At 33.9% G+C, this 16065-nt stretch overlaps 1 long non-coding RNA gene across 1 annotated transcript; it reads right to left on the bottom strand.

Annotated features, from left to right (window-relative positions):
• Window positions 1–6798: 6798 nt before the first annotated feature.
• Window positions 6799–10064, bottom strand: LOC119085046. Its single transcript, XR_005089209.1, has 2 exons — window positions 9814–10064; window positions 6799–7715 (listed from the first exon to the last, which is right to left on the bottom strand). It is a non-coding gene; the product is annotated as an uncharacterized LOC119085046 (long non-coding RNA).
• Window positions 10065–16065: the final 6001 nt, after the last annotated feature.

Here is a 16065-nt window from a genome sequence, read left to right as displayed (position 1 = left end):
GTCTTTTGTATCAAGAACTTTTTAGGAGTGTATTCAACATTCGTGTATAGCAGGTAACAACGCCAATGCGTTGCAGGTAGAAGAGTGACGAAAAAAAATTTGAAGGTTTGATCCTACGATCGATGACAGTGACTGAACACGGGTATAATTCGTCTGTATTCAATATAACATACACGCTAAATAGTCCGTACGTACTTTTCCTATACGTAATAACATGCCTCCCCCTCAAAAAACCACATGATTTAAGAATGGTTTCTTCATTGGACGCTCCATTTTCACCTATATAACTGTAATGAGTCAATTAAACACATACCGGTAATTGTATAGCAAGAACGCCGCATCAGTAATGTTTTTCAAATTATAGCGGGTCGTTTCGTAACACGTCAAGATAATGAATAAAAAAGAAGAGAAAAATGAAGCGACCATAATCAAAATGAACTAATTCATTTCGTTCATGTCGCTGATGTCGCTTTTTCAAATAAATCGTGAGTATGGCACTGCTGAGTTTTGTTGTTTTTGTTTCGTTTGTGGTTCGAGTTGTTGAATTTTGTGAATTTTCTCGATGTTTTTTTGCTGTGAATTTGTATGGTGAAGTTTTCGAAGCAGCCGTCCCTTTATTCCGAATTTCCATTATTAATGGCAACTTTTTCAAAATAAAATCGTCAACAACTTGTTCAACGTTGCAATTTTATGCTGTCTTGTGAACGGTGTTGACATAGCAACTGAGGATGGTCAGACCACACTGGCCAGTGACCGATGTCAGCACCTGAGGTCGAAACAGCAATTCTATCTCAAGATTTACTTACCGTGAGCCATGGGAGGGAAGAGAATCGATTTCTCTGTTTGTTTTAATGTTTTTTCTGATGGTCACTTAGCAATTTATCTGTAGGTATTTCAGCTGCACGGAAAAAAAATATACTGTCTGAGACGTACATCCAGCTACCACTCACTCGTACATAGCGAGGACAGAACCAACGGTTCACACAGACGTACATTTACTTCAAAATCGTACATTGTACGACTGAAGCGTAAACTCGTGGTACATTGTACAAATTAAAAAATTCTACGAAATGGCGTTTAAAGAATAAATTAGTTTCTAAAACTATAATATCGATGCTCAATGGTTTTCACTTGAATACTATTTAGAAATGCAAAATTTAAAAAAATAGCTCATCGCAATTTTTCAAAAGTCTTAAAAGTAAAAAATAGTATTTTGTATGCTTGCTAAGAGGACCGAAAGTAAAGCTGTCAATTCGCGGGGCGAAAGCTTTCGCTTTCGCCCCTTCAATTGACATTTCTTTACTTTCGGTCCTCTTGGCAAGCATACAAAACTTAATACGTAACTCTTTCGGCCTACTCAATCGATACGTAAATAACTATTATATGCTTCCTACTGCGGGACGAAAGAAAAAAATGTAAACCCACGGGCCGAAAGTGACAGATATGTAAGCCCACGCGGCGAAAGCTTCGCTTTCGCCCCTTTGGCTTACAATTTTCTGTCACTTTTACCCTAGGGAAAACAAAAGCATGTAAAATAAATTTAAAAATTGACGTTGACGAGCGAGTTAACTCAAAGGAAGATAAACAATTTAGTAAACAGTATCCTGTTTTCAATAAACCTGTCTTCTGAATTATACGTTCAAATGTAAAACGTTCTTCTTTTGTTCAACTATTCTGTAGTTTCAGTCTTTCGATAATGTTTGCCTTGAACTTTAATAAGGGTAATTAGTGTTGTATACTTACGTTGGGGGAACGTGCATAATCCAAACTGATATTTCTGTATCATATTTTACAAGAAACTGCAACACATTTTTGTTTAATAGTTTTTTTTAAATATTTCATTTTTATAATTCATTCATTTTCATTATGTATTATGATTATAATTAGTCGTTACTACAATTTCAAAAAGAATAAGAAAAATGGAAAAATAATAAGAAAACAAAAAAGAAAATTAAGAAATCAACAAAATATTTATATTTTTAGTTACAGTGAACGACATCTCAAATGTCTCACTGTCAAATTTTTCTGAGAATTTTATTGTGTCATTGCAAATTCACAATGACATTCTCTGAAAAAAATGACAGTGAGACATTTGAGACGTCGTTCACTGTAAAAATTTATTATAATCTTTCATTTTTTATTATTTATTTTTTTGCTTTTGTTTTTTTGTTTTGTTTTTTACTTTAAATATGCATGTTGTATGTCTGTGTTTTATAATTAAATACATAAAATATTTCTATTTTGTTTTTTGTTTAAATTTTTTACTTACGCAATATTTTTATAGGATAATTTTGTTTATTTTTTTATATTTTTGATAGGTTTTTTTTTCAATAGTTTTTTCTTTTAAATTATTCAATGCTTATCAATTAGAGAAATTAAAATGTACTCTATTGTTACATAGACACATTTTATTGATTAAATTTTGTTTTGTTTTAATATTAGTTTTTTTTGTTTATTTTAGTAAATGTATGCTTAATATTTTACGTTAATTTTACTTTAACAGAATAATTATGATTTTCAGTTTTTTTTTTTAATAATAAACACCGAAAATCGAAATACTTCGCAAATACTACATATACACTTCTGTGTCAACTGATATCATAAAAAAATATATTTGATAAATTATGGGTGAGAGTACCTAATGTAATCTCGATTTTTCTTGATCGTGAACAATTCAAATGAAGAAATTGGATTTTTACTAGATTTATCGATCAATGAGGAGTAACAGGCAAACATAGCTTGAGAGAAATTTTAATGGAATTAATTTTTGTCATTGAAATGACGCTCAGTATGAACTCAACTAGAACAGTTGTGTTCTTGAACATATTATTGAAGCATCAACATTTCGGCATATCGTGCCAATCGTCAGTCAAGTCATTCAACTTGATATGTTGATATGGGTACTGAACCGAAAGTTGTAAGTTCTATATGAACAATCTTCGGTATTATCTTTCTTTGCCTTGTTATCATATACAAATAAATTGCCGGAGGCAATATAGACAGCCCCGTACGAAGTCAACTTTCATAAATTCATATTTAAACAGCTATATACCGCTATATTTACCTATATTTTCCTATAAATAAACATTTCACAGATAAATATGCTATTATAGCTCTATATGCCTGTATATAGCTCAATATATGTGAATATAGATATATATAGATATTGATATATGGAATGCCTGAAACACCCCACACACATAACAAATTATTTCCATGTTAACAGAAACTCTGTAAGTACCATTTTTCCCAAGACATATCACTTTTATTAAAATCCAATATGGCCACCGGCAGCCATTTTGTTAGGAGACCGGAAATTTTACCGACGCTTCACATTCGTTAATACCTTTCAAACAAAAAAAAAAATCATGAAATTCGGTCAAAATTTACTCGAGATATTGACAAAATACTCCACGTTCACTGTACGGCCGAGTAGCCAGATAAGAGCTCACTCCAAGAGACCTAGCTCACGCTCCGGAGAACATAATTTCCCTGATTGGTACGGTCAATACATATCTAATAAAGCGAAAACAGATAGAAGCTTGATAGAAGCTTACTATATTGAGAAAATAATTTTGGATTCGAATTATTTTTGTTGTCTTCTATTTATTCTTCATCAAATTTATCTAACATGATACTTCAGAAGTTTGGTCTAGAAATTATTGATGAAGAAATTTTAAAATTTATTTCTGAAATTCCAATTGAATTTATTCCAGAAAATGAGGTATTGAGAAAAGAACAAAGAAATTGGGACCTACCTAAGATCAAGCATCAATTTAATGAGATGTTCGAATCTGGTGATCTTAAGACTCGTGCCAGACTACTTGCGTCATCGACTAAAGAATCTTCAAAGTGGCTGCAGATGGTTCCATCGAGTCAATTGGGATTGTTACTGGATAATAACACCTCTAGAATTGCTGTTGGTCTTCGACTAGGTTCTCAATTATGCGAAGAACATAAATGTGTTTGTGGTGAGATTGTTGCAAAGGATGGTTTACATGGTCTATCATGTGCTAAATGTGCAGAAGGAAAATTCGCTAGACATGACAGTATGAATATGATTTTCTCTCATGGTTTTTCTAGTGCAGGTATTCCTAACATAATACAGCCACCTGGTATCTCACGAGATGATGGTAAAAGACCTGATGGAGTGACTTTGATACCATGGAGTCATGGTAGATCATTGTTGTGGGATGTAACTGTGAGAGATACAATGGCTGCATCCTATATTACCGATTCATCAAAGAAAGCACGGTCAATTGCTGACAGAGCGGAGAGGCATAAACATAATCATTATATGAAATTAAAGCAAAATTATTTATTCACTCCGCTTGCTTTCGAGACATTAGGTTGCATGGGTCCTGAAACGAAGAAATTTGTGGACAAATTGGGATCATTAATGAAAAAGGCAACTGGTGAGGTTAGATCAAAGGACTATCTTTTGCAACGAATTTCAATCGCTATCCAACGTGGAAACGCTGCCTGTATTTTGGGCACATTAGAGATCGCTTTTTTACTGGCTGCGTCATTATTGTGAGCAGTCTTTTTTTGTTGTTGATATCTTTACTCCAAAAAGAATTGGATTTCTCACAGTGAATGGTGCAACTATCCGCAACGGAAATGTATATCTCTGTGTGTGTGACTCTATCGTAAATCGAATCTCGAAAACAATATAATTCAATCAAAATCGTGATATTGTATTTATTCCCTAACAATTACAAAAAACAGGAATCAGTCTCTGCGGATAAATAAAATGTTTTCCTTATAAGTTAATTATTCACTTAGCATAACGTACTTCTTCTGTATTTTCATTTTTTTTGTTCTAATTTATATTAAAATTTATTGGATTTAATTATTGGAAAAATTGTATTTTTATTTATTTAACTTTTCTTACGATTTTCTCTTTTACAGTGAACGACATCTCAAATGTCTCACTGTCAAATTTTTCTGAGAATTTTATTGTGTCATTGCAAATTCACAATGACATTCTCTGAAAAAAATGACAGTGAGACATTTGAGATGTCGTTCACTGTATTTTTGTTGTAAAAAATATTTTTTTTATTTTTATTTTTTCATTAATTTGTGAATACGCAACCACACATCCATACGACGACACACATATAGTTATATCATAAAATCATTTGTCAACCACAAAATGGCACTGCGCGAAATTATACCATTAAAATTAAGGGGACAATTTTATCGGTTTCTCTGTCTAGTCATAATAAATTTTCTCCTTTTTTGTTTTGAATCAAATTTATACTTAAAAATTCTTAAAAGTTTAGGGTTTTTTGATTTATCACGGTGGGGCTGAACAACTTTATTTATTTTGCGAAGGTCGTGAACATGGGATATTTTTATTGAAAATGATAGAGTGACATGCTACGAGTAATTATCAAGCGAAATGGAAATCCTTTTAGATAGCATATAAAATTTCCAAGTATTAGCTATTTCATGGGACACTTGGGGTACAGAAACAAATCTAAGTGGTGGTATATGAATGAAAGGAGCTGCTAACATCAATTCGAGACCCAATACACAACCATTTAGTCAAACGAAATTCAATTGGAGAAGATTTCATATCACCGCGAAGCGATCGATCTACACTTTAGGTTTGTTGTTCAAAAATTCTAATTTCCTCGCCTTTTTTGCAGGAATTTAAGTTTTAACCAAAAAACCGCAATATTTACATTTATTTAACGTTTTTTCCATTTTTTTTTTAAATAATAAAATAATAAACCGAGATCAACTCATCATTTGACTTTTCTTAAGAATCAAAAGAATTTATATCAAAAACAGCTTTTAACAAACAGTTTGAATATTCTTTGTGTGCAGGGTCCACCTGATAGTTTTTCCAGTACGATTTGAACTCGTGATGAATAGACTCCATAGCCTGTTCATTGTAAAAACCGTGAGATTTATTACATTTTCTGCAAATTTGTGGGAAGAGTTAATTAAGAGTCATATCGCCAAGACTTCAGGCGATTGGGGAACAAGCGGTCTCCGATTTTAATGAGTGATAGCTCGCTGGATTCATCTTTCAATTGTAAGAAACACGTATCTTTCACTTTTTCAAAAAAAAAAGTATTTTCTGTAAAAAGCGTTCAAAAGTAAAGACATGTCAGAGGGTACCGAAAACAGTTTTTCGGCAATAACTCAAGAAAAAAATATTTTAAATTATTGTAATGTTGTACGAATAGACCTACAGGTAGAGTATACACACTGATTGATGCGAGTAGATCCACGAGAGTTTTGACTAAAAATATAGTAGATGTTTGGAGAGTCCGCATCTTCGATGTTCCATGGAACTTCGAAGTCTTAGAAAAAAAGTTGGTGCCAAAATGCAGATTTTTTCCTTCTTTCTGGGGGCTTTACAGCTGGAACAGCGTCTGGAACGGTTCGACGGCAGTCATTTCTTATCGTCTACTATTCTTTTACCTTATCAATATATCAGATCCAGTGTTAGTAATATCAAAAAAATAAAAATTATTAAATTTTTCTCGGAGGATTTTAGTCAAATAAAGTGTTTGCGTATAGCATATGACCAATATGACCTCAGGAGTACGGAACAGTAATTAGTTTTTCAATTGCACCAATATTTTCTACGCGTCAGGAGTTTGGAAAACCGTTTGCTCCCACTTGATCATATCGTACCCCAGGCTATCACATTAGCAACACATTGATTTGAAATAATCCTACCGGAAAGGTATAAAAGTGGCCAAAGTTTGCCGAGGGTATTCTAAAAGTACAATTTCTGAAAATGTAACAGAGAACTTCGATTCAAAAATATTTGTTTTGCTATTCGAAAGGGTTTGCAAAACTAGTCTGGGATTACAATTTAGAGGCTTCCTCAGTTGCTTCGTAAGGGGTGTTAACAGTGTTAAGCATCGAATTATGATTTGTCATTTGGATTTTGTTGTGACATTTTTGTTGTGACATGAGAGTTCGGGAGATTTTCAACTCTTTTTTCTCAGTGAAAGTTCTAATTCAAAGTTCGTTTGTCATGATGTTGATTTAGCTTTAGACAAAGAATTTTTTTGATCTTGTCATTATAAAATTGAACTTGATTTACCGATTTATATGCAGTATAGATTACCGGTAATTTACCGGTAAATTTAATCAAAAATTTCGGTAATACCGTTTACCGGTTTTAGAAAAGGATTGCATTCACTATCTGTGGCTGCTCCCAACCAGATTTTATTCGTCCACCGGAATTGTAATTCTTCTTTCACTATAAATTTGAAGTCTATTTTGTCTTAATTTACGTCTTAATATTGTTTTTAGTAACGTTTCTTCTGTTTTTCTTACCGGTGCTACAAGATTTTTAAGTGACAAAATTGCCTCTCTCGCTAGTTCCATCTTAAGGCGAAATCGAGAGCCAACGTAGTCGTTATGAATTTCGAAGCTCGTAATCGCTGCACCACATATTTCCCCAACCTTTTTTTTTAAACTTTTCATCATCAAATTTCTTCGTAATGCACTCTGCTCCTTCGTATCCAAATGTATCCAAAACATCCGCAACTCGTTCTTTCACCAAGCGCGCCGCTTCCTTCAGTGGATTAGTTTTCATCTCCTGTGCTGCCACCCATGCATGCACCCATGAGAGGGAGTGAAGGAGAGTGGTAACCTTTTCGATGTCGAATGGTGACGGAGTGTGCTCAGCGCGACTGAAATCTCGCCCTCTTGATTCGGGAATTTGTGGATCGGCCATTTTTCTTAAAAAAAAAACAAATTGTCAATTTTGAAATCGACAAGCTCACTCCCAAAAATACTATAGACTTTGAGCAGTGGAAGGCAATTTGCGAAGAAGATTCAATCATGAACTGTATCAGCTGTACACAGAGCATGATATAGTAAAATTCATCCAAATCAATAGATTGAAAGATAGCTCGATCATGTACAAAGAATAAATGTGGAACATGTTCCTCTGAAAGTACTAAATACAAATCCAGATGATAACCACAGACTAGGAAAACCAAAATCAAGATGGAAAAATGCAGTTGAGTCGGATCTGAAAGCACTAAGAGTGACCGATTGGAGAACGTTAGCGCGAAATAGGTGCGATTCGAGGAGGATGCTGGAGGAGACAAATACCAATAGTAAGGTGACTCAGCTAAAAATATCTTACATTAGTGAATGAAAACTTAATTCCCTCGTGATAGTTTATGTTCCACCGTATCTAATGCAAGTAGCATCCTCTGTGAATGATTTTGCATTTATTTCATTTAGTCTCTCCGAATATAACGACAAAACACCAATTAATAACGAATGGTGCAGCAACATCGATCTTAATCCATGCATTCACTCGAACGTCGAACGCAAAATGCTGGGCTAAATACAATTTCATAATTCCTCAACAAATTTTGAAATTAGCACATTATTCGACAGAAAGTTTACGATAGAAAACAAGATTATGTTATTGAAGCTATTATTTATACTACAAGAACTGTAAAGGGTGTTTTATGTTCGAGGAATGGTAAATGGTTCGAGACGAAGTTTGAGATCATTTAAATCAATTTTATTTGATGACGAATAAGCTACCTACACAAAACAAAACTTTTTTTTGTTGTCAAGAGGGTATGAATCACAGGGGTGTAACTTAGAACAATTTTTATTGTCGCTGCCTTAGAACATTTTTGATTTTTGTACCAGCCCTGTTGAATGTCGTTCAAAAACATCGAATCGTTTTTTAATTTTCTGAATGAGCTCATTACCGACAATACCACAACATGTACCGAAATATTTTTTGAACCGGTGGGTGGCGAATTAAAGTCGCATTTGCGTCTAGTTCTCCAATTAATTTAATTAAAATCTGATTCTTATTGTAAAAAAAAACTTGGAACGAGCCGAACAATTCTTATGATCTGGAATTTTGATTACCCAACGCAGATCCAGTCAAATAAATCGACAAACATTTTAAATGCAAATTTAACCGATTTCTGTGATACAATTGGAAATTCCAGATCATACGAATTGTTCGGTTCGTTCCGAGGTTTTTTTTTAAATAATATCAAATTTTAATTAATTTAATTAAAGAAGTAGAAGCGCTTAACGAGTATTTTTCTAGCAGACCAGCTGGTAATCGATCAAATGGTAATTTACAGCCAGGTTCTACACTGAAATTCAACTTGACAAAATCAAAACCAAAATCTGCTGCCTTTTTCATGTAGTTCGTTAATGTTATAGTTTTCGGCAACAACGATTTTCTGTTATAGTAACTTTTAATTATCTTCGGCAATTGCCTAAAATCGATGGTATTTTACGACAATTTTTATGGTAAAGTGGTACACCCGTGGTAATCATAAAATTTTTGGTCAGAAATGCATTCGTGTTTCCAAATCGATTAAGTCCATAGGATTAATGAATGTTTCTGTTAAAATTTTCCACGGAAATATTTATCTTTTTTGTTCGGTATTTTAACACGAATTCAGAACAAAATGATCACAACACGAATTTACTTGAACATGTTTCTCTTTCGTCAATCGGAACGCGGTCTTTTTCGGTGTTTCTTTTTTTTTTGTTAAAACGAAAATAATAACTTTCAAAATTATTAAATACGCAATCTTTTGCTTATGTTAGATTCCAACGAACAACGCCAATGTTAACTTCTCACTTAAAATGATTAATCATCACAATGCCTTTTGGATATACACAAAAACATAAGTGAAACACAATATCGAATTAATGAATAAACTGGTCAAAAAGTTTGTTTATTAAAACGTGTGTATTTGCCGATTTATATGTACTTTACTCGAAAATAATAAAAATATAATTTATCCAAACAGAACAGCCAAATATAATAAGATCGTTCACCTTTGGACTTTTTTTTGGTCGTGAATTGTGATTATTGTGAAACCGCTCGCTTCGGGGAAGAAAAAAATATTTTCTTTCTTTACACGCCGATTCACTAATTCTTTGTACATTACGTCCAACTAGTCAGTCACACCGAATTATTTTACAATAATGTGTACACACTAGACAGATTTAGACGACAAAAATCATTGAATTACGATAAAAACAAACAAACAAAAGAAGAAGAAGATTGGAAACTATTCTCTCGGACCGAAAACATGGCAAAGGTATCACTTGTGTGTCGATGTGTTGGTGTCTATAATATTTTTTTTTCTAAGAAATTTGACGGGATATTTTACACTCGGATGCGTTCTTTTGGATGCGGTTGTGTGGCGTACTTTTGTGTTTTTAACGTCCCTCTCAATCGGTATTATTAGTGAATGAAATGAAGGAGAAGCCAAGGTTTGTCAAAATATGTGTGTCAGCCGCCCTCGTGGGTGTCTTAACCTGTTCTTTCAGTAAGTCAGACGAGTTTTTTAACGTTGCGCTTTCAGAACCTTGGGAGATGCAACATCAGATGTTATTTGGATAGATCGGTGTAGTGCATCTTTTACTATAAACAGGGGACTTTTGGTGAAAAGCTATGTTTCATTCACTGTTAAAATACGTCGTGTGGCACAATAGGGTCAAACTACCAACTACAGTTGCGAGATATCTGGAGTTTACACATTTTAAAGTTTTGTTTGTTTCTCTATTTCTCATCGACTTTAAACATATTCAAGTTCTCTCCTCTCCTCTTATGTTCTCTTCGTTTCTCGATTTATGAATTTTTATATGTGATTTACATGTGAACATCGGAATGGGAGAGAAATGAGAGAACTTCAAAACGAATTAGGTCGAAATGAGGTTTGAGAAAAAGAGAAATAAAGATAATTTAAAATGTGTAAACTCCAGATATCTCGCAACTGTATGAGTCCATGCTGTAATACGAACCCTGTTTTGGATTTTCTTTGTTCGTTCGAGCGAATAAATGAAAAGATAGAGTTCGTATCACAGCAGGTGCTCGTAATTGCTAGTTAGACCCTATTTGTTTCGAGATAGGCAATTGAATAACCCCTTGTATGGACAAAAAGGGATCCGCACAACTGCTTCAAGAACATTTCAAAAGTTAATTTTTTGACCTTTCCCTACTCCCACAAATTTGTTCTACCACACATCACTCATATAAAGGTGTTCTTATATGGGGTTTACATGGTGTTTCAAAGTTTGGAAGTTAGAGGTGTCCAAAATTGTATGGAAAAATTAAAGTTCCAAAATGTTTGGGGCGCAGGGCAGAAAATCATTCTATATGGTCCCCTGATAAAAAGTGTCTATGGGAACGACTCGATCCGAATCGATTTAGGGGTCGCTCAATGACGAAGTATGTGAAAAATAGCCAAAATCACTTGCAAACCAGGTTTAAAGAAAAAAAAATATTTTGGACTGATGATGAAGAGTGATGTTAGGACATCTTAGTTTATATTAGTGTAAAATCATCTCGAGAAAACACTTTTCAACTTTTCCCGTTTATCGGCACCTACTGTGTCCAGGCAGTGCTTGTCAAAGATCAGATTCATAGCGTATATTCTGAGAGCGAGTCCTTATCGGTGACGACCAAAACCCAAAAAATTATTATGTGGAAATGTTCAGCGTAACGAGGGCTTCAAGATAATGCAAAAAAAAGTTTCAATATTTCAGATTTGTTTGATACTTTTCAGATTAAACTTATTACTCTGTGTCCCCGGCGAACTTTGGTGAGTTGCACTGGACGTCCACGCAAAGGTTCCGATCTCTTTTAGTCATTTCTTGATAGCTTACCATGTAACCATTCAAAATAAACCAAATTGGTCAGAAGGTACAGACTAAGTCGACTTCGATGAGACCTAATGTGTGCCCATGTCGCATTTCTCGAAAATTTCAATATGAAAAAATTCGAAAATTTCAAATTTCATGATTTTTAGAACTTTGACTGAGCAGAGCTTATTTACGACACTAAATGAGAATATTACTTCAAAATTATAAACCTTAAAAGTGTGTAAGATGATAAATTTCAACTTTCGAATTTTTTCATATTGAAATTTTCAAGAAATGCGACATGGGCACACATTAGGTCTCATCGAAGTCGACTTAGTCTGTACCTTCTGACCAATTTGGTTTATTTTGAATGGTTACATGGTAAGCTATCAAGAAATGACTAAAAGAGATCGGAACCTTTGCGTGGACGTCCAGTGCAACTCACCAAAGTTCGCCGGGGACACAGAGTAATAAGTTTATTCTGAAAAGTATCAAACAAATCTGAAATAATGAAATTTTTTTTTGCGTTATCTTAAATACCTCGTTACGCTGAACATTTCCACATAATAATTTTTTGGGTTTTGGTCGTCACCGATAAGGACTCGCTCTCAGAATATACGCTATGAATCTGATCTTTGACAAGCACTGCCTGGACACAGTAGGTGCCGATAAACGGGAAAAGTTGAAAAGTGTTTTCTCGAGATGATTTTACACTAATATAAACTAAGAAGTCCTAACATCACTCTTCATCATCAGTCCAAAATATTTTTTTTTCTTTAAACCTGGTTTGCAAGTGATTTTGGCTATTTTTCACATACTTCGTCATTGAGCGACCCCTAAATCGATTCGGATCGAGTCGTTCCCATAGACACTTTTTATCAGGGGACCATATAGAATGATTTTCTGCCCTGCTTCCTCGATTACCATTTCTGACACAAACCTTTTCTCGCTGTCTAGATTCTTCTCCCCCGAAACTCTCCTTCTTGATTGTTTCTTATATTTTCTCTCGAGTGACTTGCTAGAATACCTGACAGACATATTTACAGCTTTGCCACCGATTTTAATGTATGATAGCTCGTTGAACGCGTACAGACGTCAATTTTTTAATGATTATTTGGAGTCGTGTGGAGCTAAATTAAAAATTAGGGTATATTGCAATTAGAACTTCAAACGTTTAAAAAAGCTAAAACTAAAACTTCAAATATTTATCGAAGTGCATTCAAGTGGAATTAAAATTCAAAATTTAATTCCATTTTACTGTGAAAATTACGATGAAAAATTTCCTTTATAATGAAAATTGTGTTTAAAACCTTAAGTATGCATGAACTGAAATTTTGATTATCTGCCGAAAAACGAGTCAAATAAATCGACCAACATTTCCAAAGCAAATATGAAGAGTTTTTCGATCATAATTGGAAATTTCCATTCAAATCAATTATTCTATTCGTTTCAAAGATCCTTTCGAAAATATTATCAGAAATTAATTAATTTAGAGCAGTAAATCTGTTTAACGAGTATTATCCGGCAGACCAGATGGTAATCGGTCCAATCGGTTAAATGAATTGGTAATTTAAATGGTAACCAAGCAGTGTCTACATCGTCTACATGTTATGTTCAACTTGACAAAATCAAAAACCAACAATACCGATGTCATGTACCCGGTGAGATCGGTAATTTATTGCATGCTGGTAAGTGTGATGTAGCAAATGTAGCGTACTAATGCTAAAGGCGATTACACAGTTTGTGAAGAATGACTGAAAAATCGACACTCTGCAAAATAATTGAAAAATTGCGACGCGTAGTTTTGAAAATGCGAATTAAAGTGTTTGGTTCATTTGACTAATTGATAATTTATTGGTTGAAATTCAATATTTCGTACTCCAGAACGAACAGGAAATAATTTCAACTAATCAATAAATCACATAAAAGAGAAACTTTGCACATTAAGAACTTTGCGCCGCAATTTTTCAATCGTTTTGCAGAGTGTCGATTTTTCAGTCATTTGCCAACATTTGACCGTACTTGTTTTATATTTTCAGAACTTTCAGAATTTTGAGAACAAAAACAAAGTTGCCCCTGAATTGTCATCAGAAAAAACATCAATAAAATGTCATTTGTCAATACAGTCAATACAAATCAGATACGCAAATAACTCTTCTTCTTCGGGTACTTTTTTTTGCGGCAGTGTGTAAAAAGTTTCATTGAACTATTTTGTTTTATTAAAATTATTTCAAATTCAACGAAATCGGCTCATATCAGCACAAGAAAGGAGATTTTAAATTTAAATCAATAAAAAAAATCTCTAAAGAATTGTGATGGGCTATAGGATGGTTATTCGTGCAACAATGTCGTACTACAGCAAACGTCAGTGAAATTAAGACATACATTTTCTTCAGCCGGTTCACTCATACAAAGTAAAGAACTTAAACTTGTTTATATAGTGTGTAACACATTTGTAAGTGTGAGTGGGCCATCTGAAAATCAGCTGAAGCAAATGCATGTCTAAATTTCACTGACGTCGACTGTATCAAGAACTTTTTTAATAATCGTCCAGCTTTATAATTAATAATTTATTGGAAGATCACTACACTCACTTAGTTGTTAGAGCTCAACGTAAAAAATATCAAACAATGACGCTGACGACACTGAAATGGTATTTGATTCAGGATATGAAGCTCGTATAGACTATCACGATTCAAGGACTGAATAAGAGGGTGGATGGACCGAGGAAGACAGTAGCTACGAAGTGCATTAAGATTGGCGAGGATGGGCTACTCTTTGGCCGGCTATTTGAATTGATTGACAACGAGATACAGATTGTACATGGGAAAAAGCAAGATAAGAAATCTGATATTCAGGTGGCGGGACATTTCGACACCGTCAATATCGTCAGGAACGATATTATCGTTTTTTTGGACGATACTATCATCTAAAAAACGATACTATCGTCTAAAAAACGATAATATCATTTTTAGACGATAGTATCGTCTAAAAAACGATATTATCGTTTTTTAGACGATACTATCGTCCAAAAAAACGATACCGTTCTAGCAAATCTAATGGATATTTTCGTTTTCTGTACGATAATATCGTCCAAAACGATAATATCGTCCTGGGCGATATTATCGTTTTCTTAAATGATAATATCGTCCAGCACGATACTATCGTTTAAAAAAACGATAATATCGCCCAGGACGATATTATCGTTTAGTTTTGGGTGGTAATATTGTCCAGGACTTAATTTTACTCAGAGGTGCAGCAAGAACCGAATTCTCTTCCAAAATATCAAAAAACAATTGTCAGAGGAAATCACCTACACATCAGTGTTTAAAAAAGGCGTTTAGTTCGTCCCTAAATAATTCATCTTTTTACGAAATGAATACCAACTTAGATTGTACATAAAAAGCGTTTTAACACGCCGAGCGATCCGGCCCATTGCCCCGGAGCGAAGCGGAGGGCCGCAATGCGAGCCGGGCGCCGGAACGGTGTCGGAACTTAGGAGTTAATTTTTTTTTTCTCGCATCGTCTCATAATTAGTCTCTGTAATTTTTCTATTATAAAATTTAAATTTACGGAACCAAATGAACCAATTTTTAATATATATTTGCCGTCTATAAAAAGGTGTTTATCTACAAGATTTTGTGTTTCGTCTTCAACAACCATCCAGAACGATAATATCGCCAGGACGATATTATCGTCTAGAATTTTTATTTTAAGTAAATTAAAAACGATATTATCGTCCTGGACGATATTATCGTCTCAAATTTAAAAAAATTAATAAATTAAAAACGATATTATCGTTCTGGACGATACTATCGACCAGACCGATATTATCGTCCCAAAAATTATCGACCAGGACGATAATATCGTCCAAAATAACGATAAATTTGTTCAGAAAAAGAAAATAACGATAATATCGTCCAGCGGATATTTTCATCCAGGACGATATTATCGTCAAAAAAACGATAGTATCGTCCAAAAAAACGATATTATCGTTTAAAAACGATATTATCGTTTTTTTAAACGATAATATCGTCAAGAAAACGATAATATCGTCCTGAAAATATTTTAAAATTTATAATTTTAGACGATATTATCGTCCTGGATGAAATTTTTTTAGACGATATTATCGTTTTTCAGACGATAGTATCGTCTAAAAAACGATATTGACGATATTGACGATATTGACGGTGTAGTTATGTCGCCTCACCGATATTCACCTGGTTGCAAAGACGCAGAAAACAATATGAATTGGAAAGTAGTGTATCCAACATTCGTGTATAGCAGGTAACAAGGCACCACTAATGCGTTGCAGGTAGAAGTGTGATGGAAAAATTGAAAGATTTGGTCCTACGATCGATGAAAGTGGATAGTAGGTATTTACTTTGTCTGTTTTCAGTATTATCTACACGCAAAAATAGCACAAGGTTTAATAGTGCT

This window comes from Bradysia coprophila, unplaced genomic scaffold, assembly GCF_014529535.1.
Source record: "Bradysia coprophila strain Holo2 unplaced genomic scaffold, BU_Bcop_v1 contig_94, whole genome shotgun sequence".
Classification (NCBI taxonomy): domain Eukaryota; kingdom Metazoa; phylum Arthropoda; class Insecta; order Diptera; family Sciaridae; genus Bradysia; species Bradysia coprophila.
This window is presented reverse-complemented; position numbering and strand designations above follow the sequence as displayed.